This window comes from Oryctolagus cuniculus, chromosome 10 (genome assembly GCF_051225735.1).
Source record: "Oryctolagus cuniculus isolate XC-2025 breed Fujian yellow rabbit chromosome 10, ASM5122573v1, whole genome shotgun sequence".
NCBI lineage: Eukaryota > Metazoa > Chordata > Mammalia > Lagomorpha > Leporidae > Oryctolagus > Oryctolagus cuniculus.
The window spans coordinates 24,278,467-24,303,525 of NC_142876.1; the positions used below are offsets into that span (position 1 = coordinate 24,278,467).

Consider the following 25,059-nt stretch of genomic DNA (forward strand, 5'->3'; position numbering starts at 1 on the left):
GCCGCGGCGCCGGCCGCTATCAGTATTTCGACATAGTATCTACCAGTCTGGTTTTTTTTAGTATATTTGTACATATATGCATACACACACACACACACACACATCCTTTATTATGGAAAAAGTGAAACACATACAGAAGTAAATGAAAAAGTACAATGCACTCCTATGGACCTGACCAGTGCCTGGTCAATCTTATTTCATCCATCTCCAACTGTAATTATATTTTAAAATAACTCTGAGACATACTTAATTTCTTAAATTTGCATAGCAGTGTTCCAGCCCCAACTAAATCAAAATCATGGATATTTTTCTTTTTTCCTTTCTCAGAAAGTAAGAGCTTTAAGATAACAGTATGAGATTAGGGAGGATTCTATGTTAACTCATTTTTTGCATTTTAGTTGGATTGCCCTGATTTTTAATATTTCTTAAACCACCATATAGAAATAACATAGTTACTCTAATACTCTGTTTCCAGGTAATTTTTGTTATATAAGTGCATGTTATAGAATGAAAGTGGTACAGAATTTCATTTGTACTTGTCTTTTTTTTTTAAAGGTAGAATTAGAGAGAGACAGAGAAAGAGATTGATTATTGATCTTCCATCTGTTAGTTCATTCAACAAATGGCTGCAACACTCAGGGCTGAGCCAGGCCGAAGCCAGGAGCCAGAAGTTTTTCTGGGTGCAGGGGCTTAAGGACATGGGCCATCTTCTGCTGCCTTCCAGGAATGTTAGCACAGAGCTGAATCAGAAAGTGGAGCAGCCAGGACTTGAGCCAGTGCCCATATAGGATGCCAGTGCTATAGGCTGCAGCTGTACCCACTGCACCACAGCACTGGCCCCTGTGAGTCTTAAACTATGTAAAATTCTGTGATGGTTCCTTCATTACTTATATTGAAGAAAAAGGATGCAGTGCTTTTACATTTTATCAGTAGCCAAATTGTAAATACGTATTTTTCTTATTAATAATTTAAAAGTAATCCTGTAACTCCCTCTCAACTATAAAGGTATTTATTTATGTATTTGAAAGCTAGAGTTAGAGAGAGGGAGACAAAAAGAGAGGTTCTCCATTTGCTGGTTCACTCACCAGCTTTGGGCCAGGCCAGAGCCTCGGGGCTCCTCCAGCTCCTTCTGGGTTTGGGGCCCAAGCACTTGGGCCATTCTCTGCTGTTTTCCCAGGCACATTAGCAGGGAGCTGGATCAGAAATGGAGTAGCTGGGACACGAATCGGTACCCATATGGGATGCTGGCATTGCAGGTGCCATCTTTACCTGCTGTAACATAATGCTGGCCCCCAAGGAAATTCTTTAATGCTAAAATTTATCCACCCAAAGTCTTAGTATTTTTTTAAAAACTGCTTTCTGTTTCCAGGTAAAATATGAGTGTGCCATTTGCATACTTCAATGTTTATATTTAAACATTTTGTCATAAAAATTTTCAAACGTAGATTCATAAGTGCAGAGAATTTTATGAATGACTACTTGGCTTAAACAATCATGAATACACAATCTTATTTCATTCCTATCTCAATTAACCTCCCCAGCCCAGTTTTCATTATTTGAAACAAATGTGACATCATGTACTTGCATTCATAAATAAGTACTTCAGTGTGCTAGTTGTGAAGATATGATTTTTGGAAATTTTATAACCATACAGAACTCAATATTTCAAAATCAGAAGAGAGACCAACAGTTCATGGTTATTTGCTTAATTGCTTTCTGGGTTCAGAAGGAGGAAACTTTTCCATTGCTGGGTTCTGTGAAGGCTTTTAGGAGAGAGTTGGGGTAGAAGGATTGGTTTTTTGGACTCTTGGAGAGTGAGGATAGAGTCATGCATTATGGATCAAGTAAAAGTCTTGGTTATAAAAAGGACTGTTCTCATTCAGAGTAGAGAGGACAAACCAGCATGGCTGGAGCACAGGTCACAGGGTAAGCAAGAGCAAAAAATCGGGGTGAAAGATTAAAAGGGACTAAATTAAGGTGGCCATAATTTCACTATTTCTGGTATCTCAATTACACCTTTTTAGATTTTTCAGATGCCAGGTAAAATTTCTTTTTGATAATCTATACTTAAAACTCATTAAAATGGAGTTCAGGGGCCGGCACTGTGGTGTAGCGGGTAAAGCTGCCACTCACACTGCCGGCATCCCATATAGACGCTGGTTCGAGTCCCGGCTGCTTTACTTCCAATTCAGCTCTCTGCTACGGGCTGGGAAAGCAGTAGAAGATGGCTCAAGTCCTTGGGCCCCGTACCAGTGTGAGAGACCCAGAAGAAGCTCCTGGCTCCTGGCTTCAGATCAGCCCAGCTTCAGCCGTTGCGGCTGTTCGAGGAGTGAACCAGCAGATGGAGGACCTCTCTGTCTTTCTGCCTCTCCTTCTCTCTCTCTGTAACTCTGACTTTCAAGTAAAAATAAATAAATCTTTTTTTTAAAAAAAAAAGAAAATGGAATTCAATTTAAGAACAGCTTTAAACAATTTAATTGGAATGAAACATTTCAAGTTCAAGTGATGAAATGTTCATTTTAAACTGGAAAATTACCACTCATCTTTTTATTTAATTAGTATTTTTTCTTCATGGTATTTAAATAGTGGCTTAGGAGAAGTTAAAAGTGTGATCACAGGTTGGCTCAGGATTGACATATCTAGGGGGCAGGCAGTTGGTAGGGAAATTTTTTTTTGTGGTTGAAAGTGAAATAGTATTTCATTACTGGGATTAGAAGTAATCACTTTGGGCAGAGAAAACTGAAAATGACTAATAGCCTTCACCAGCATACTAGGGTTAAAAAAAAAAGGTAGCTTTCCTAACTTATGATGGCTTTAGAGTGAGAGCTTAGTCATCTTAAGTCCTGATGTTTCTGAGACTGCGACCTGTAGCAGCATTCTTTGAGGGCATACGTGATGACTTAGTCACCCTTGGTGAGACCACAGTTTATATTCTGTTTTGCCCCTTAAAGGATCAGTTTACCTCTGTGGAGATGATACGGATCTCCTGGACAGAATTCCCACATAACCATTCTCTTGGGCCTTGGACGCCTATATGCTTGCCATCACTTGCTGTAGAGAAAGGCTTTAAAATCCCCTGAGGCAACTGGGTTGACTGTCCTTAAAGTACAATTCACCGCCGGCACCGCGGCTCACTAGGCTAATCCTCCGCCTTGCGGCGCCGGCACACTGGGTTCTAGTCCCGGTCGGGGCGCCGGGTTCTGTCCCGGTTGCCCCTCTTCCAGGCCAGCTCTCTGCTGTGGCCAGGGAGTGCAGTGGAGGATGGCCCAAGTGCTTGGGCCCTGCACCCCTTGGGAGACCAAGATAAGTACCTGGCTCCTGCCATCGGATCAGCGCGGTGTGCCGGCCGCGGCGGCCATTGGAGGGTGAACCAACGGCAAAGGAAGACCTTTCTATCTCTCACTCTCACTGTCCACTCTGCCTGTCCAAAAAAAAAAAAAAAAAAAAAGTACAATTCACAAGCCGTTGCAGATAAGGGGAAGCACATGGCTTCTACTAACTTTTTATTTTTGAAGATTTATTTATTGATTTTGAGTCACAGAGAGGGAGACACAGAGATCTTCCATCTTGTGATTCACTCCTGTATGGCTGAATTGGCTAGTGCCAGGCCATTGCCAAGTGCTTCATCTGTGTCTGCGTTGGAGGTGGCAGGGGCCCAAACACTCGGGCCATTTTCCACTGCTTTTCCCAGACACGTTAGCTGGGAGCTGATTCTGAAGTGGAGCAGCCCATACACTAACTGGCACCCCTGTGAGATGCCAGTATCACAGGCAGTGGCTTTACCCACTAAGCCACAACACCATCCCTTTTGCTAATGTTTCTGAAGGAAGTGGTATGCATGAGAGGTCCCTGTAGCTGTGCCACACAGATAGATACTTCATGGAATTCCATCCCCATGACAGCAAGTAGTGATTTGGTATCACTGTGGATTTATTGATTACCAGTTGATGTTTCAACTTTCTTTTTGACATGCTAATAGTTAAAATATCTACCTTTTTTACTTCATTTCCAGTTTAATTTATTAACAGTATGTCTGACTTTTTTTAAAAAAAATCGTAAATACCTTACATTTATGTTTTAAAATAAATACAGCAACAATTTTAAACCATGTTAACTGCTAATCCAGGTCATAAACTTGTGCAATCACTTTTCATAAATGCAGCTTTATCTACTTGAAAGGTGGAGTGAACAGAGAGAGTTAGAGAGGGACAGAGATCCTCCATCTGCTGGCTCCCCAGATGAATGCAACTGCCTGTTCTTGACCAGGCTAAAGCTGAGAGCCTGGAACTTCATCCAGGTCTCCCAGCTGGGTAGCAGGAGTCCAAGCACTTGACCCATCATCTGTTGCCTTCCAGGTGCATTAGCAGGAACCTGGATCAGAAGTGGAGGAGCTGGGACTCAAACCATATCCAATAGGGGATGTGAGAAGTCCCAAGCAATGCCTGTTCTATATACAGCTTCTTTTTGTAAAGATTTATTTATTTATTTGAAAGAGTTACAGAGAGGCAGAGGCAGAGAGAGGTCTTCCAAACACTGGTTCACTCCCCAAATGACCACAACTGCTGGAGCTTCGCCCATTTGAAGCTAGGAACCTGGAGCTTCTTCCAGGTCTCTCACACACGTGCAGGGGTCCAAGAACTTGAGCCATCTTCTACTGCTTTCCCAGGCCATAGCAGAGAGCTGGATTGGAAGAGGAGCAGCCGGGACTAGAACTGGTGACCACATGGGATGTAGGTGGAGCAGCTGGGACTCGAACTGGTGCCCATTCGGATGCTAGCACTGAAGGTGGCAGCTTTACCTGCTATGCCACAGTGCGGGCCTCCATATATAGCTTCTTAATTGGAGTTTTTATATATTTAAAAGTTCCTTGATTTGAGGGAGAGGTGTCTAAAATGGATGGATTTCTGGTGAGTTTTGGTTCTGTAGAGGAATGTGATAGTGCATCTCTAGTGTATTTCATCTGTAGGAGAGAACTGGCATTTCAACTGTTACATAAGGAACTACTTACTGTGGGTTTAATTTATGAAGTTTGTCAATTGATTTCTCAAAAATGATTTTCTGTTTTCCACTTAAGCTGCATATTAACAATAGTACTTATCTTTTTGGTAAAAGTTGCTACCTGGGCTGATGCTATGATGCAATGGGTTAAGCTTCTACCTGCGATGCTGGCATCCCATATGAGCACTGGTTCGAGTCCTGGCTGTTCCACGTCTGATCCAGCTCCCTCCTAATGTGCCTAGGAAAGCAGCAAAGGATGGCCCAAGTGATTGGGCCCTTGTTTCCCATGTGAAAGACCCAGGTGGAGTTCCAGGCTCCTGGCATCTGCCTGGCTTACCCTGGCCATTGTAACCATTTAGAGTGGACTAGTGGATGGATGATCTCTCTATCTCTGTGTCCCTATAACTCTGGCTTTCAGATAAAAAATAAGTCTTAAAAAAAAAAATAAGTTGCTACCTGAGTATTTTCATCACTTTGAAATTAGTTTGTCAAAACAAAGTCCTCTTGAGATCAACTTTTTAATTTTACTAAAGAGATCTATTAGCAAAATATCTGATTGAGAATTGCTGTTTTTTTTTGTGGTGACATTTAATTTTTGAGCTATATAAAATAGTTTATTAGAACTTGTTTATAACTTAGGTATCTATATAAAGACTTTGACTATTGTAGCTTAATGAAAATCAATTGGAATTATATGTGACACAATAATAGAGTAATCTAGCAATTCTTCAGATTAACTTGGGTCCTTTAGTACCACTTGTACTTCATTTGTAGTATAACAGATTAACCATAAAAATATTTCCCAGTTTATTTATTTATTTATTTATTTTTGACAGGCAGAGTGGATAGTGAGAGAGAGACAGAGAGAAAGGTCTTCCTTTGCCGTTGGTTCACCCTCCAATGGCCGCCGTGGTCGGCGCGCTGCGGCCGGCGCACTGCGCTGATCCGAAGGCAGGAGCCAGGTGCTTCTCCTGGTCTCCCATGGGGTGCAGGGCCCAAGCAGTTGGGCCATCCTCCACTGCCTTCCCGGGCCACAGCAGAGAGCTGGCCTGGAAGAGGGGCAACCGGGACAGAATCCGGCGCCCCGACAGGGACTAGAACCCTGTGTGCCAGCGCCGCTAGGTGGAGGATTAGCCTGTTGAGCCGCGGCGCCGGCCACCCAGTTCAGTTTTTAAAATTCTTTGCAATATCATTTTTTTTTCTTTTTTTCCTTTTTTTTTTTTTTTTTTTTTTGACAGGCAGAGTGGACAGTGAGAGAGAGAGACAGAGAGAAAGGTCTTCCTTTTTGCCGTTGGTTCACCCTCCAATGGCCGCCGCGGCCGGCGCGCTGCGGCCGGCGCACCGCGCTGATCCGATGGCAGGAGCCAGGAGCCAGGTGCTTTTCCTGGTCTCCCATGGGGTGCAGGGCCCAAGCACCTGGGCCATCCTCCACTGCACTCCCTGGCCACAGCAGAGAGCTGGCCTGGAAGAGGGGCAACCGGGACAGAATCCGGCGCCCCAACCGGGACTAGAACCCGGTGTGCCGGCACCGCAAGGCGGAGGATTAGCCTAGTGAGCCGCGGCGCCGGCCCTGCAATATCATTTTTAAATTAATGTTGAATTCATCAAAACACTCTCTCCAAACAAAAGGTATAGCTTTTACTGTTCAACTGATGAGATTTTATGGTTGCAGCAAAGTTACCTTGTTTAGTGCTAGCCTCTATAATGTTTGACCGTTTTTGAAAAGTGGTATTGTAATTTGTGGTTGTTGAAGTCTTTAAGGAAATGCATAGGAATCATTGTAATTAAATAATACTTGTAGGAGACAGAATTATTTCTAATTTTTAAAAATTTATTTATTTATTTGAAAAGCTGAGTTAAAGAGAGGCAGAGGCAGAGAGAAAGAGAGAGGTCTTTTATCCACTGGTTCACTGTCCAAATGTCCCCAATGGCTGGAACTGAGCCATTCTGAATCTAAGAGCCAGGAGCTTCTTCCAGGTCTCCCACATGGATGCAGGGACCCAAGGACTTGGGCCATCTTCCACTGCTTTCCCAGGTGCATTAGCAGGGACCTGGATTGGAAGTGGAGTAGCTGGGACTTGAACTGATGCCCATATGGGATACCAGTGCAGCAGGCTGGGGCTTTAACCCTCTGTGCCACAGTGCTGGCACCCAGGATTATTTCTGACTTGGAATGGAGAATAACAGGGCTTCCTAGGGGAGGTGACATTTTCGCTTGTTGGGGAGGATTGAATAGCCTTTTGCCAAGCAGGATGTTGCTATGGCTGTCCTTCCATCTTCAGACATGACTAGAAGAGTCAAAGGTGTATGGTGTATTTTGGTGATTGTGAGTTTGGAATGTGAGATACCAGGACTAATAGGAAGTCTGGGAAAAAAATGTGTTTAGTAGACAGAAAGCGTTTGATGTCTTACTAAGAAGGTGAAGTTGTTTTGTCAGCACTGAGGACTCCCTGACTGGTAGAACTTGGAACTGGATGTGTGCTCAGGGATGGGGCACTGGAGGATTGTGCTATGGCCTTCTGGCTTGCAGTGTTAAATCCTAGACAGGCAGGGATGCCTTTAACAAAGATGGGGTTTGGAGATGGAAATACTGAAAAGGACTGAGCATGTTTGGAAATGCAGGTTAGCATTGGAGTGGAAGTTGAAGATCGTCAAAAAGGTCATGGTAAATGTGTTTGTGTGTGTTTGTGTATGACTCAATTTCAGCTTATACCAAACTTTTTTTTTTTTTTTACAGATATATGTATTTATTTTAAAGTCAGAATTACACAGAGAGAGAAGGAGAGGCAGAGAGAGAGAGAGGTCAACCATCCGCTGGTTCACTCTCCAGTTGGCCACAACACCCGGATCGCAAGCCAGGAGTCAGGAGCTTCTTCCTTCTCCCATGTGGGTGTTGGGGCCCAAGGACTTGGGCCATCTTCCACTGCTTTCCCAGGCCACAGCAGAGAGCTGGATTGGAAATGGAGCAGCTGGGACTAGAACTGGTGCCCACATGGAATGCCAGTATTGCAGGTGGCGGCTTTACCTGCTATGCCACAGCACTGTCCCCAACAAACATTTTTTTTTTTTTAGAAATCTTTTATTTAACAAATATAAATTTCATAGGTACAGCTTTTGGAATATAGCGATTCTTCTCCCCCATATCCGCCCTCCCAACCCCAAACCATCCCACCTCCTACTCCCTTTCCCATCCCATTCATTAAGATTCATTTTTAATTTTCTTTATATACAGAAGACCAACTCTATACTAAGTAAAGATTTCAACAGTTTGCACCCACATAGACACACAAAGTATAAAGCACTGTTTGAGACAAGTTTTACCATTAATTCTCATAGTACAACTCATTAAGGACAGAGGTTGTGCATGGGGAGCAACTGCACAGTGACTTCTGTTGTTGATTTAACAATTGACACTTTTACTTATGATGTCAGTGATCACCCGAGGCTCTTGACATGAACTGCCAAGGCTGTGGAAGCCTTTTGAATCCACAAACACGTCAGTATTTAGACAGGGCCATAAGCAAAGTGGAAGTTCTCTCCTCCCTTCCGAGAAATATACCTCCTTCTTTGATGGCCCCTTTCCACTGGGATCTCACTCACAGGATCTTTCATGTAGGTCATTTTTTGCCGTAGTATCTTGGCTTTCCCTGTCTGAAATGCTCTCCTGTGTTGGGCATTGCCTAAAATTTCCATTACAATATGGTGCCTGGTGGACGTTCAAGGGGCATGTCTGCAGCTGCCGCTGTTAAGCTACATAAGATCAAACCACTGGCAATGATAGGTCCGCTTTAGTTCTGGACACGTGGACAGTGCGTGATCTCTATACTTTACTTAAGGTGCCCCTGTGTGTGGTCCACCCATACCTGCGTGACCTTTTCTCTGATTGGCTCCCCTACTGCGCATGTCCTTTGTAAGCTTTATAAGCCTGTACACTTCCTCAGTAAAGCGGTTTCTGCTTCGACAGAACGGGTGCTTGTGGTGTGTTCATCACCTGTCGACCTTGCCCTTCCCGTTCACCTTGTTGGGGAGTGCTTGTGCTGCCCCTGCTGGTCAGGGGCTAGCACTGGGCTTGAGACCCCGACACTCATGGGCTCTTCAGCCAGATCCAAATGCCTTAAGGGCTGATTCTGAGGCCAGAGTGCTGTTTAGGGCAACAAACATCTTTTTTTTTATTATTATTATTTTTTTTTATTTTTTATTTTTTGACAGGCAGAGTGGACAGTGAGAGAGAGAGACAGAGAGAAAGGTCTTCCTTTGCCATTGGTTCACCCTCCAATGGCCGCCGCAGCTGGTGTGCTGCGGCCGGCGCACCGCGCTGATCCGATGCCAGGAGCCAGGAGCCAGGTGCTTTTCCTGGTCTCCCATGGGGTGCAGGGCCCAAGCACCTGGGCCATCCTCCACTGCACTCCCTGGCCACAGCAGAGAGCTGGCCTGGAAGAGGGGCAACCGGGACAGAATCCGGCGCCCCGACCGGGACTAGAACCCGGTGTGCCGGCGCCGCTAGGTGGAGGATTAGCCTAGTGAGCCGCGGCGCCGGCCGGCAACAAACATCTTTTAATTACATTTTTCCACAAGGGTTTTAGAGTAGCCTCGTAGAATCCCATACGACTATTTTTTCTCCTGATATTTTCTGGTTCTTGTCTGATTTGCTGTATTCTGTTATGTTCTGGTGGCTACTGGTTGTTATCTTCATGTGTTGGCTAAATTCTGTATATGTTGAATTCTGCTTCAGAAATGTGTAAGTCATGTGATTGTGCACGAACAGCATTAATAAGATCTTCACTTGTCTTGATGTCTTTGGTAGCCTGAGTGCCATAGTTTGTGACAAGTGAGGAATATTGACTGTGATTTGATCCAGAGAGAACTTTGATGGTTCCAAAGGAACATTTTATCACGTGGTTTCCTAGTCTTTTTCTGTCTTCTGGTTGAATTGTATTTTTATTTAATTGTGGTCTTTTGGTGCCAGGTTAAGTTCTAAACATTAAATGTTGTCTTTGAGAGGCATCCTAAAACTGTCACATACATACCACACTGACTTTGTTCTAGCACATTTTGGGCATTCTTCTTATAAAACATTTTTTATAGATTAATGCATCACAAGAAAAATTTTTTAAGAAAGTAATTTAATTTATTTCTCTGTGTAATTCTTTTTTTGTTTTAAGGTTTATTTTTTTATTTGAAAAGCAGAGTTACAGAGGCAGAGGCACAGAGAGAGAGAGAGGTCTTCCATTTGTTGGTTCATTCCCTAGATGGCCCAGTGGCTGGATGGAGCTGCACTGATCCGAAGCCGGGAGCCAGGAGCCTCCTCTGTGTCTCCCATGTGGGTGTGGGGGTCCAAGGACTTGGGCCATCTTATATTGCTTTCCCAGGCCACAGCAGAGCGCTGAATCGAAAGTGGGGTAGCGGAGACTCAAACTGGCACCCATATGGGATGCTGGCACTGCAGACTGTGACTTTACCACTACGCCACAGCGCTGGCCCTCTCTGTGTAATTCTGACACTTTTGTTAATTTTCAGCTTTGGTACTGTTTCTTACAAGAAGCAAATTATTCTTAATTTGCTTCTCTAAAGTAGGAGTTATTAGGGAGCACTTAAACATTGTCAAAATGCAAGAACTTATTTCTGTTATAAATCTTATGAGTCCAAGTAAGTAGCTCAACGATTATATAGGTTCTGAGTGTTTGTGTATGTGTGTGTGTGTGTGTTTTACAAGGGTTGTTGACTTTAGAAGTACTTATTCTAAAGTTATTATTACCAAAATTTATATATTTCATAATTACAGGAAATAGGTAACATGTCAGGAGTCAGTTTGGAAAGAAAGTTTGTAAGATTGAAGATGTTTTAACAGTGAGCGTGTGCTCTGCAGGCAGTTTGTGTTTTCTCTCCCTGGTTGCAGTGAGTGACCGTAGGATGATCTGTAGTGATGGCTGTGATGTGCTATGGTGCTGGACCTCAGGGAGTCCTATACTCAATTGATGACTTGTTCTCTCTTCTCACAGAATTCATTTGAGACTTGAATATTTACTTTAAAAAATGCACACAAATTTGAAATTATAGTGTTATGATAATTGGGGACAGAAAGGATGGCATGAAGGCAAAATTTTGTAGTGATCTAAGGTAAATAATACTACCTTTTGTACAACTAACTTTATCTTTCTTCTAGTCCAAGTGGTAAGAAGTTCAGAAGCAAACCTCAGTTGGCAAGGTATCTTGGAAATACTGTGGACCTCAGCAGTTTTGATTTCAGAACTGGAAAGATGATGCCTAGTAAATTACAGAAGAACAAACAGAGACTACGGAACGATCCTCTCAATCAGAATAAGGTTGGTTTACTTACTTACGGCGTACATATACGACTTCAGAAGTTCTTCAAAAAGTATGTTAAGTTACATTGGAATGCCCCCTTGCCTCACAAAACTTTTTGACTTATAAATCTGAAACATTTTCTGGTATTTGGCAGTACTTACACGAAGGGAACGTAGTGTGCAGTAGAAAAAAGCATTTCAGTATCTCTGGGCCAACACATACAACACCTTTGACCAACTGGGACTGTTTACATTGTTAATTGTCCACATTTGTATTTCTTAAAATATTTCCTGTTGCCCAAAAAGAGGCATAAGTTTAATTTGGCTAGTGTTCTTACCACATAATTTATTGTCACTTAACTAATTTTCAGAATTTGAGAAAAGGCACGCTTTGTTTTGACTTTGCTGATGTGACTGGAGACTTTTTTCATTAGCTCTTAATTTTATTGAGCTGCTTATATAACAGTTTAAGCCAGTCACATTTGAGTGTTGGTGCTAATTTAAATGTATTAAAGCACCCAGTATCTTTACAAAGAAAACATCTTTTCTGCCAAGGGCTCCTGTGAAACATGGAACCAATTTTTCTTTCTGTAGATTTCAGAGGTCTGTGTGTCTGTGTGTTGCCACTGCCATTGTGTCACCTGGCAATGTGGAAGTAGGTAAGGGAGAAGTAGGGACTTTTCTTTCTTTGGATAGGACTGCTGTAACCTTGCATGTCCTAGGGAGTGCTGCATGCACTTTAGGAGCCCGAGGCAGTGCACTCAGTGGGAAGGGCTGTGGGCTCAGGTAGGTGTAGTTTGGTGAAGCCCTGCTGCTTATTAGCTTCTGAGGACCTCAGGTTCTCATTTTTAAAAGTAAGAATAAAATTTTCTCTTCGCATTATTTTGAGCGGTAAATGGGAGTTTCTTTACAAACATCTAGTTAAAGCATTTGACCGTTGATAGTTCCATTCCTTTCCCCTCTGCACCTTACCTGAACTGTCACCTTCCTGAGCACCAAAGCAAACCTGGTGAACAGTGCTGCCTGGTGGCCAGTGTATAAAACTTTCTGACCTAGGATTTCTTCCTTTTTCTTTTTTTCTGAAGGAGCTGAGGTCTCTGCTTTATGCATGTTTTTATTTAGAATTCAGCTTAATCGTTTGCTTTACAATAGTTTAATTTCTAAAAACAGGTCAGGAGGTCAGAATGCATTGATTTCTGTAGGGGCGGTGGCAGCTTCCCTGTTTAGTGAAGCAGAATAGAAGGGAAGGCTGAATTACTTCTGTACTTCTCAACTGTGCTGTTGGATTGATAGTTCACAAGGTGATAAGAAGGAGAACAGATAGTCGTAGGAGTGGAGCTCAGGTTAACAGAAGTTGGGACCCTGTACATATAAGTGATCTCCCCTATATTTCAATTTAAGAAAACCTTTATTCTGGGGTTATTTTTTTTTTTTTTTTTTTTGACAGGCAGAGTGGACAGTGAGAGAGAGAGACAGAGAGAGAAAGGTCTTCCTTTTGCCGCTGGTTCACCCTCCAATGGCCGCCGCTGCAGCCGGCGCACCGCGCTGATCCTGGCAGGAGCCAGGAGCCAGGTGCTTTTCCTGGTCTCCCATGGGGTGCAGGGCCCAAGCACCTGGGCCATCCTCCACTGCACTCCCTGGCCATAGCAGAGAGCTGGCCTGGAAGAGGGGCAACCGGGACAGAATCCGGCGCCCCAACCGGGACTAGAACCCGGTGTGCCGGCGCCGCAAGGTGGAGGATTAGCCTATTGAGCCACGGCGCCGGCTTTATTCTGGGGTTATTTTGCTTATTAAAAATCTAGAAGAAAATTAAGATTTATATTTCTAAGACTGCTTTTTGAAAACTCTTTATCACATTGCTAGTTGCTAGAAGGGGTTCAAATATTTATAAAGTGAACAGAATGCTTTCAAATTACACTGTTGTCACCAGAATCACAGTTTAAGTGCATTAAGTGTCATATGAAGATTTACTTCCTGACAATTATGGTTCATTACAAACCAAAACCTGCTTCATCTCTTTAGTGTGTGTGCACCTTCCTGCTCTAGCTGCGCTGGACCGCTCATCGTCCCGCACCATCGCATGCACTTTCAAGATTCTGCTTGCTCATGTGCTGTTTCCTCTGCTTGGAATGCGCTTGCCCCTTCCCCTCCATCTGGTGAACTCCTGCTCATCCAAGGTGCAGCTCCATTGTCTCCATCTCTGGGAAGCTTGCCCTGCGTTCTCCAGGCAGAACCAATCCCTGCTTGCATAAAGCTTCCCTGATGCTTGGCTGTGGTATTTGTGACTGTTTGTCTGCTTCAGCGAGACTCAGCTCCATGAGGGCAGTCTTTTGTTTTTGCTTTTGTTTCATGTTTTCCAAAGCCTGGCACGTGGTGAGTATTTAATGACTGTTGTTTTGTATTTGATTTGATATATACCTTATTTCAGAATTTTATAGTTGTAATAAATGTTTATTAAGTATGTGAGTGTGCCAGCATTATTTTGGAAATTCCTTTTTTCATTTTCATTGGTTTCTGAAGATTTCTATGTGAGTGTTTTGGGGGATGGCCTTATTTTTACATCTAATTTTATTTTAATCACAGTGAAGTTTTAACTTCTTTTTAAAACTATATCTTTTAATCTGAATTCTTTTAAAGATTAAAAAGTTATTAATTTATTTGAAAGGTAGAATAGTAGAGAGGAGGAGGAAGGGAGAGAATCTTCTTTCAATGCTGTTTCACCTCCCAAATGGCTGCAACAGCCAGGGCTAGGGCAAGCTGAAGCCAGGATCCAGGAAATCCATCTGGGTCTTCCACGTGGGTGTCAGGAAACCCAAGTACTTTGGTTATCATCCGCTGCCTTCCCAGGCGCATTACCAAGAAGCTGGATAGGAAGTGGAGTAGCTGATACTTGAATCAGTGCTTCAGGGGGTGTGGGTGTACCAAGTGGTGGCAGCTTAACCTGCTGTGCAACAATGCCAGCCAGAAGTTTTGCCTTTTAAAAAACAAACTCTTGGAATAAAACCAACATTAGCTATTTCTAGAAAATTAAAATTTATTTGTATTTAATTAAGTATTTATCTGTTGTTTTTTTGCAGCACCAATTTCTGCTTGTCTTAAATGCAGCCTGTGAAATATATATACATACACACACACACACACACACATACATATATAAATATATATATATCTCTTGTTCCTGATTAGGTTATAACTTACTGGTTTTCTTGCAGCTAGCTGCCTTAGTCGTTTACAGTCACCATCTGCATCTCTCCAGCTGAGAAAGCATTGAAATATCAAGTAGATTATTGAAAATAGTAGGTTAGATTAATGGGAAAAAACTAGAGAGAGCATTGGATGATATTGGAATCAGAACACAAGCAGCTTTCTCAGAGCTTACTCAAAAGAGAAAAATTGTGGGACCAGCACTGTGGTGCAGCAGGTTAAGCTGATGCTTGTGATGTTGGCATCACAATATTTGGGTTCCAGTCCTGGCGGCTGCACTTCCAATGTAGCTCTCTGCCGATGTGCCTGGGAAGCAGCAGATTGTGGCTCAAGTGCTTGAGTCCTGCTACCCATGTGGGAGATCTAGATGGAGTTCCTGGCAACTGGCTTGGACCTAGTCCAGCCCAGGCTGCTGTGGCCGTTTGGGGAGGGAACTTGTAGATGGAAGATAATCTCCTTTCCTTTCACTCTCACTCTGCCTTTGAAAGAAAGAAAGGCAGGAAGGAGAGAAAGAGAGAAAGGAAGAAAGTAAGTTGAGGAACTCCATATCCAAAGAGACTTCCTATGATGATAGAAATCTTTTAATCACAGCCATTGAGTACTTTGAAATACTACTATTGTGACTGAAAAACTCAGTTTTTAGTTATATTAAGGAATAACATGCACATAATTAACACAGTTCTAGTTCTGTGTCTTTCAATATGTAAATTAAAAATCAGCCTTTGTTTCAAAAGTTAAACATTGTTTAGGTATTCATATAGACCTTGACTTTTCAAAGAGGAGATGTTTCAGGGTTTCAGAAAAAATGACCCTCACCATTTTAACAGGAAAGCTGAGTAGAGGCAAGATAAATTTATTTTTTTTATTTTTATTTTTTTTTATTTTTTGACAGGCAGAGTGGACAGAGAGAGAGAGAGACAGAGAGAAAGGTCTTCCTTTTGCCGTTGGTTCACCCTCCAATGGCCGCCGCGGTCGGCGCGCTGCGGCCGGCGCACCGCGCTGATCCGATGCCAGGAGCCAGGAGCCAGGTGCTTTTTCCTGGTCTCCCATGGGGTGCAGGGCCCAAGCACCTGGGCCATCCTCCACTGCACTCCCTGGCCACAGCAGAGAGCTGGCCTGGAAGAGGGGCAACCGGGACAGAATCCGGCGCCCCGACCGGGACTAGAACCTGGTGTGCTGGCGCCGCTAGGCGGAGGATTAGCCTAGTGAGCCGCGGCACCGGCCAAATTTATTTATTTTTTTAAAGATTTTTCATTTATTTATTTGAGAGGTAGAGTTACAGACAATGAGAGGGAGAGACAGAGAGAAAGGTCTTCCGTCTGCTGGTTCACTCCCCAAATGGCTGAAATGGCCAGAGCTACGCCAATCTGAAGCCAGAAGCCAGTAGCTGCTTCTGGGTCTCCCACGCGGGTGCGAGGCCATCCTCTACTGCATTCCCAGGCCATAGCAGAGAGCTGGATGGGAAGAGGAGGGACTAGAACCGGTGCCCATATGGGATGCCGGTGCCGCAGGTGGAGGATTAACCTGCACCACAGTGCCGGCCCCAAGTTTTTTTTTTTTTTTTTTCAATATTTATTTATTTATTTGAAAGAGTTACAGAGAGAAGGAGAGGCAGAAAGAGAGAGAGGTATCTTCCATCGCTGGTTCACTCCCCTCAAAGGCCACAACAGCCCGAGCTGCGCCTATCCAAGGCCAAGAGCCAGGAGCTTCTTCCGGGTCTCCCATGTGGGTGCAGGTGTCCAAGGGTCCATTTTCCACTGCTTTCCCAGGCCATAGCAGAGAGCTGGATCAAAAGTGGAGCAGCGGGAACTCGAACTAGTGCCATATAAGATGCCGGCTCTGCTAGATGGCGGCTTTACCTGCTATGCCACAGCGCCAGCCCCAAGATAAATTTCTAAAAAACCTTAATTGGAGACACTCTGGAATCAGTTGAAGGCGAGTACAGTGATTGTGAATGTAAGATTTGTTTAGGGAATTTCAGTTAACTTGGTTTTCTCACTAGAAGTTTTTAGTATTTCAGATGTGTAAACACTGAACTGAATTCTTTTTTTCTGGAGGTTAACATCAAAATGTTTATAAAATTAAAGCTGTAGAACCAATAAAATTAAAATTCCCTAATGTAATATGGTATGCCATATAATGTATTTTATAAATTGTTTACAGTATGAATATGGTAATATGGCATGGGACAAGTTATGTTTTAGTTTGACTTGATGTACTTAATACATTAGAAAGACTCAATTCTTTGATCACATTTCTCTGTTAACTCAAATTGGATACATTTGGAAATAAAGAGCATTACATTTTCTGAGTGAAATCAATTGTATGTTAAATCTGCCATTATTTATTTCTCATGAATTGTCTTGGTTTAAGGTGGTATTTTATATTATTGTGACTAAAAAACACAGATCTGGATTCTGTATAGATGTATACCAGGTTCTTAACTAAGTGTAGAAGGTGCTTGTTTTAATTATCCTCAACCAAATAATAAATTCTTTTTTTAAAAGATTTATTTATTTTATTTGAAAGGCAGAGTTAGAGAGACTCTCAAGATCTTCATCACTTGCAAATGATTGCAACGGTCCAGGTTGGTCCAGGCTAAAGCCAGGATCCCAGAGCTTTTTCCAGGTCTCCCACATCGGGGCAGGGGCCCAAGCACTTGGGCCATCCTTCTCTGCTTTCCCAGGAACATTAGCAGGGAATTGGATGGAAAGTGGAGTAGCCCGAACTCCAGCTGGTGCCCATATGGGATGCTGGTCTTGCGGGTGTGACTTAATCCTCTATGTCACAATGCCAACCTGCCAGAGTCCAGCTCTGGCTGGTCCAAGGGTTCCCAAAGGTGCGTGCTGCAATGCCAACCCCAGTAGTAATTTTCTGGACAGGGTGTGTTGGGCAGTATTTGTGCAGTTTGAGAAGTTCTTTAATGAATGCTGGTGGAGGAATTCAGATTTGGGTGTTGGATATGGAATAAGGTCTATTATGGAGACTTGATTTGAGAAAGAGTGCAGTTGGGCTGTTGTAGTTCAGAAAAGCAGTGATGGCTTTACCTGTTGCTTTGGCCAAAGAGATGGAAAGGTATGATACAGAAGAGATGAGTGGATGCCAATACTTAATGACTGTAGAGAAGAGGGAATTGCTGATGTTTGCTGCAGTTCTGCATTTGATGGGGCTGGGGTCTGATAGGGAATGGGGAGAAAGAGCAAGTTGAGGGATGGAGTGAAGAAAGTTGAATTAAAATATTTTTGTTTTGTGGCCTTCAAAAATGTCTTATGGATGTTCAGGAATTCTCAGGTCACACTTTGTGAATTTCTGTCCTGTTGTTTGTTATTAGGATTGCCCAGCCATGGGACAAACAAAGTATCTCATCAAACCCCAGGCACGTGGGTTAAATGAATATGTTAAAACTTACTTGAAAGGCAGGGTTAGAGAGAGGGAGACAGACAGACAGGTTGTCCATCCACTGGTTTACTCCCTAAATGGCTGCAATGGCTGGGGCTGAGGACAGGCCAAAGCCAGAAGCCAGGAACTTGTTGCATGGGCCCAAGTACGTGGGTCATCTGCTGCTTCTTTCCCAGGTGCTTTATCAGGGAGCTGGTTCAGAAGTGGAGATGCTGGAAGTCTTAAACTGGCAACCACATAGGATGCTGGCATCAGAGACAGCGCAGTACCACAACACTGGCCCTGAATACATTAATCTTAGGAAGAGTGGGGCAAATCTTACAGAGAGGTAATAGGAAAATCAAGAGCATGTGATGAAAAAAAAAAAACCTAAAAATATTTTGTTAAAGTGAGAAGAAAAGCTTTGTATATGCATTGCATTTCCAAATCAGAAAGCAACTGGCCACCTTTATATAACCAGTTTTGAGGGATGGAAAGGATATGAAGTCCTTAGAATGTTAGGAAGTTTCTAGAAATGAGAAATTAGAAACAAAATGTGTCTGCTCTTTTAAAATTTAAAAATTTTAATGTATTTGATTACACAAGTTGTACATGTACTGAAAATAATATTTAATGAAAAATATCTCCCTATTTCTCAGCCCGAGTTCTCTCTCTCTCTCTCTCTCTCTCTTTTTTTTTTAAAGATTTATTTATTTGAAAGAGTTACACAGAGAGAGAGAGGTCTTCCATCCACTGATTCACTCCCCAATTGGCCACAACGGCTGGAGCTGTGCTGATCCAGGAGCTTCTTCGGGGTCTCCCACTTGGGTGCAGGGGCCCAAGCACTTGGGCCATCTTCTACTGCTTTCCAAGGCCACAGCAGAGAGCTGGATCGGAAGTGGAGCAGCTGGGACTAGAACCAGTGCCCATATTGGATGCTGGCACTGCTAGGTGGCGGCTTTACCTACTATGCCACAGCGCCGGCCTCTCAAGTATCATTTTAATTCTGTGACTCTTCACACTCCATAGTTCCCCAAGTGTGTATATATTAGTGACAGTTTAGATGTAAAGGAGATAACTAATTCCATACAATATTTACCCGTTTGAGTAGGACTGCTGTATAGGCAGAAGAGAAATTAACCTCAAATGTAGCCTAGTAGTTTCTAGACAAAGGAGACTGGTGTGGAGTTTAATATACTGGGGCAAAGCTTAAAGTTAATTAATAGGAGGTCAATGAGTAAATTTTAAAAATGGGGCAGGTTATCCTTTAGGTGAGTTGCAAAGAACATTTAATTGGTTACAATAATATTAACCTGGGGGAAAAACAGCTAATGAATCTTGGATATTAACAAAAAAATCAAACTTGCCCCAAATGGTCAACTATTCTATAGAGAGGTAAGCAAACCATGGGCCCAAGAAAGTAGAGGAGAATGGGGTCTTCACTCACTTCTCTACCTCATATTTCAGTGACTCTCAAACTCTGCTGACCTCAACTAAGAATAAAATTATATTTTGCATCATAGCTCAGAACACACACGTGTTTATGCATTATTAAATGATCTAAACAAACTCACCCTTATTAAATGTGCTGTGCACTGATCATTTGTACCCTACACCACAGTCTTAAAAGTTTAGTTATGAGCCATTTCATTGATGTAATGGTTTGAAGTTTGAAAACCAATCACTTAATCTTACCCATGCCACCCAAACTTTACAAAGTATATTTTAGAATAAAGTAGACTCTCCTATAATCTTAATATTTTCTCTGAATGTTCTCTCCAGTCCCTAGCCTTACTGACACTTCAGTGTGCTTTGAAAATACTACTTCTCTCAAGTTATAATAAAGGGCTTTTTTTTTTGTCTCTCACTTTCTTACAAGCACACATCTAAGAGCCAAGAAGTGGAAGAGGTTTCCTCCTTTCTCCCCATTACTCCTTCAAATCATTACTTCATTTTTGTTTCTCCAAGAACACCAGCCCCTTTGAAGCCCACAGCATTTCTCTTTAATTCATTGGACACTGGTTTTTGTTTCAGTCATCTCCATCGCATCTGGGTCCTCATTCATGGAGACCTCAATACTCATGTGGATAACTCACTCAACATCCTAAGTTCTTGGATCTATTTATCTTCCCAACTCTCACCAACCTAACATTGTGATCGCAGGCTTGTCAACCAACTACACCATCCCCAATATCTTAGTAGAATATCAATTCCTCAATTTCCACTTCATACTCCTGCAGCTCACTTTCAGCACTGCCTTCGCATTTTTGACCCCAAAAAGATCTGTCCATTTTCAGTCTATCTTCTCACTGTTCCTTAACCTCATTCACAATCCTTCCTCACCAGCAAGAGTTCCATGATCCACCATCATTACATTGCCAAAACATCTAACTTAATTGTCCTCTATGGTTTTTGTACTTATACTATTAAATTCTTTCACTGATCCACTCCTCTAAATGGAAGAGATTAAACCACGATCACTTTCATCTAACATCTACTGATTCTCCCTACTACCAAAGAAAATTTACTGAATATTGTCCACATGGACCAATTTTAACTCTCATTCACTTTTCAACCCAATCTGGCTTCTGTTTCTACTGAAAGTATTGTCAGGGTTATCAATAACTTATGACGCCAAATTCAATGAAAATTTCAGTTTTCCTCCAGGTAGGTAACCTTCCAGCAGCAAACAATAACTGGTCACTCTCCTTTTTTGAAACTTTTCTCTTCTCCCAAGTCTCTCCTACCATACCTCCGATTCTTTCTCAGTCTCCTTTGCCGAGTCTTTCCACTTTAACCAAATGCTAATTATTAGATTTTCTAAAGGGTTGGTCCCAACTCCTTTCCTGTATCCGGGTACTCCTCCAGTTTCATTATTTGCAATACTATCTTTGAGCTAATAATTTTACCCACTGCATAGATGACATCTCCATTTGGATGTTTAAAAGGTACTTCAAATTTTGCACATTCAAAACTGAATTGGTTTTATATACTCATGTAAATTATTTTCCTATGGTGATCTCCATAAATAGCATTCAACCTATACAAACGACAAATCAAGGACTCACCAGAGTCTTCTCTGTCAAGCTCCACAATCCCATCAAATCTATTTTCAAGAGACCCAGAATCTGCCCATTTCCAGAATTTGATGTAAACAGGCTTTTTTTTAGAAAAACAGAAAATATCAGACACAATTCAAATGTTCCTGAAAGTCATCCTGAGGCATGGACTCAGGTAAGAAACCTCCTTGCCTCTATGGTTTCTTCCACATTGGTCTCTTTCATAGTTAAAGGAAAAAAACAATAGTAATGTGTTCCTTGACCATGCACTGTCTTCTCAACATTGTCCTCTCTCTTCCACCTCCATTCAAGCTTCTTAAGAGTAGTCTAATGGAGAAAGGGATAAAAATACACACATAGATGTTTGTAATACATAGGTGTTTGTAAATGCATAGGAGGACATACTGAAAAAAACTCATTAACAATAGCTTCCTCTAAGAGAACTTGGGAAGCTGGCACTGTGGCCTAGCAAGTAAAGCCACCGCCTGCAGTGCTGGCATCCCATATGGCCGCCAGTTCGAGTCCCAGCTGTTCCACTTCAGATCCAGCTCTCTGCTATGCCCCAGGAAAGCAGTGGAAGATGGCCCAAGTGCTTGGGCCCCTACACTCATGTGAGAGACCCAGAAGAAACTCCTGGCTTTGGATCCGCGTAGGTCTTCGGATCTCTGTCTCTGCCTCTCCTTCTCTTTCTGTGTAACTCTGACTTTAAAATAAAAAAAATAAATCTTTAAAAAAATGCTATTTGAGTGATACTTGGCAGTATTTTTTATTTATTTGACAGTGAGGGAGAGAGAGAGAAAGGTCTTCCTTCCATTGGTTCACCCCCCAAATGGCCGCTACGGCCGGAGCTGCACTTATCCGAAGCCAGGAGCCAGGAGCTTCTTCCAGGTCTCCCACGTGGGTGCAGGGCCCAAGGGCTTGTTCTGTCTTCTGCTGTTTCCCAGGCCATAGCAGAGAGCTGGATCAGAAGTGGAGCAGCCAGGACTCGAACCAGCGTCACAGCGCTGGCCCCTGCTCCACTTCTGATCTAGCTCTCTGCCACTGCTCCTGGGAAAGCAGCAGAGGATGGCCCAGGTGCTTTGGCCCCTGTACCCACGTAGAAGACCTAGAGGAAGTTCCTGGCTCCTGGCGAGCCCTGGCTGTTGCTGCCATTGGGGAGTGAACCTGTGGATGGAAGTGTGCTCTTTGTCTTGTTTTCTCTCTGTCCCCCTCTTCTCTATCTTTTCATTTCAAGTAGATAAATCTTTTAAAACAGTTATGGGAACCATAGAATAAATGCATTCTAAAAAAACCCTAGATTTACAGAAATATTGATACACACGGACTTTCTTCTTCTTGTGTTTATAAATTTTAGCTCCCACATGTTAGGGAGAACATGCAATATTTGTCTTTCTGGGTCCAGCTTATTTCACTCAACATCATGCCCTCTGGTTCCATCCATTTTGTAATTTTTTACAGATGAATAGTATTCCATTTTGCATATATACCACAATTTTTTTATTCGTTCATCTGCTGATGGACACCTTGGCTGATTGCAGGTTTTGTCTGTTGTAAATAGTGTTGCTTATAAACATGGTGCAGGTATCTCTTTGATATATTGTCTTCAAGTCTTTTGGATACATGTCCAGTAGAGGGATTGCTGGATCATATGACCAGTCTATTTCTAGTTTTTAAAGAAACTTCATACCGTTTTCCACAGTGGCTGCATTAATCTACATTCCTACCAACAGTGCATTGGTGTGCCCCTTTGTCCACATCCTCACCAGCATTTGTACTCTCTGTGTTTTGGATGCCATATAGCTTTATTTTAAAAACCGAGAAGAGGAATATTTGGAAAAGACAGTGTAAGTCCCTGGCATAGACTATGCTATGTGAAGACTTTACCTGGCATATTAGACATGGTCTGTTTCGAAAGGAATCTGTTTTGAAATCCTCAGTTGATCTGAAAATGTACCTGAGAGAGGTTCTTGTTATTTCCAACCCTCCCTCTCTCATTCTCCTTTATAGTCAATGGTCATCCTTTATGGGACACATTTCTCACTTGTCTGCAATATTACCATAGTACAAAATGTTTGATTTCCAATAAAAGGACAGTTTGAAGTGCTGGGTTCAGAAAGTGAATGACTCAGTAAGAGTCAATTATTTCCACAAGCACAGTGCTTTACTTGCAACAAAATTTAGAGAACTGATTACTAAATAAAAGTTTTAATGGTACACTATGTGATGTTTTGACATATAACTCAAAAAGCTCTGGGAACAGAGTGACATAGTTTTATTTATACACTTATGTGAGCAAAATTTCTTTACAGTTATAAAAAATGAAAAATAGGATTAATGCTAAATTTTGTCATAGTTTGACAATTAAAAATACTGACCCAAGAGCATAGTTATATTCTAAGATTCTTTTTATCAAGCCAAATATAGCTAATAAAATTTATATTTTATGCTTAATTATATTAAAATTTATCATGCCATTTTGGTCAGTTATATAGTAATGGCAGTGCACCAGAAGAAATTTATTACTGTACCTCTAAGAACTTTATGGTCACAGGAAATTTAAAACAATTTCATGATATCTAGATAGTTAATTAAACATTCTCCAGTTTAAAATAGAAAATGGAATTATTCAAAAGGATAAAAAGAATCCCATAAAATACGTGACTATCGAAGAGTTTGCTCATGTGTGAATGATTGTGGTTATATATTTAGATTCTGTTAGATACACTTGTCATGGTATAACAGTTTTTTAACATATCAGTATTTAAAATACTTGAAATAAATGCATCCTTTACATTAAACATAAAATATTCCTCTTGTCAAACAAGTTGGATATATATGTTTTCAGAAATCTAGAGGGTGGGATTACACACCTCTGGTTTATGATGCATATTCTTTACTGATTCTTTGTTCGCTTTCCTATCCTTAATCAAGTTAGGTCACTGAAAGACTGCACAATTAGACCAACCTGATTTAGATACTTTTAGAATTGCCTTCACTGACCTGTTCTTTAAGTCTTCTGTTCTTGACTTTTATGGAATGTCACTGAAAAAAAGAAACCATTTGAAATCTTAATATTTCTTGTGTTGAATTCCTTTATTTTTTCTGGATTTAGTAGAACTTTTTTTTTGTTTTCGTCAGAGTGGGTGTGCTTCCTTGTCTCTGACCATGCTATCCATATCATTTAAGGTTCCTCTTTTTCCCAGTTCCCTTGAAAATTCAGATTCAGATTTAATGCTCACCTATAGTACCCCTGTTTAACCTTTTCAGGAGGAAATTTGTTTTTTTCATGTTTGATTTTCTGTTTCTAAGAATTACTTTATATTGCATATTGGACTTGGTGAGTATACAGAGAGCCACCTCAGGTACTTACCCTGAAGAGATGAAGTAAACATTTCAAAACTAAGATATATATTCTTCCCAACAGCTAGGGAAATATAATGGAGTTTCAAAAAATTAACTATTTTCGGGGCTGGCGCTGTGGCACAGCAGGTTAATGCCCTGGCTTGGGGTGCCGGCATCCCATATGGACTCGTTTGGAGACCCAGCTGCTCCTCTTCCGATCCAGCTCTCTGCTATGGCCTGGGAAAGCAGTAGAAGATGGCCCAAGTCCTTGGGCCCCTGCACCAGCGTGGGAGACCAGGAAGAAGCTCCTGGATCCCGGCTTTGCATCAGTGTAGCTCCAGTCGTTGCGGCTGTTTGGGGAGTGAACCAGCGGGTAGAAGACCTCTCTCTCTCTCTCTCTCTCTCTCTCTCTCTCTCTCTCTCTCTCTGTGTGTGTCTGTCTCTCCTCTCTCTGTAGCTCTGACTTTCAAATGATTAAAATATTAACTATTTTCAACATAAGATGCATTAATAAAATTCATTAAATTTTGGTTTGAAGATGTGTGTGCTGAGAAGATTTAGCAAAGATTGGAAATTTTTGGTTCTAAACATGTATTAAAATGTTTTTGGCAGCTTTATTTTTGTGACACAAAGAACTTAGTTTTTTTATATTGGAAAGGAATATTCCAAATACATTAATAGCTTTAATCTTGTAACATTAGCGTGTTTGCTTTTAACTCTTTATGTCAAATTGGCAACGGGGTTCTGCACAGGAGTCTGGGGCGGGGGCACCC

The 25,059-nt window shown here is 42.0% G+C and overlaps 1 long non-coding RNA gene across 7 annotated transcripts in view; it reads left to right on the forward strand.

The window, feature by feature from the left end:
• The window catches only part of LOC103349345 (methyl-CpG-binding domain protein 2), a 74,146-nt gene that overhangs the window by 12,459 nt on the left and 36,628 nt on the right, over positions 1 to 25,059 (forward strand). For 6 of the 7 annotated variants that reach the window (XR_016213995.1, XR_016213996.1, XR_016213997.1 and 3 more), the window contains exon 2: positions 11,162 to 11,321. This is a non-coding gene — a long non-coding RNA (methyl-CpG-binding domain protein 2). Of the gene's footprint in view, positions 1 to 11,161; positions 11,322 to 13,325; positions 13,485 to 25,059 lie in introns of those variants that run through there. The other variant, XR_016213998.1, reaches the window with a different exon arrangement.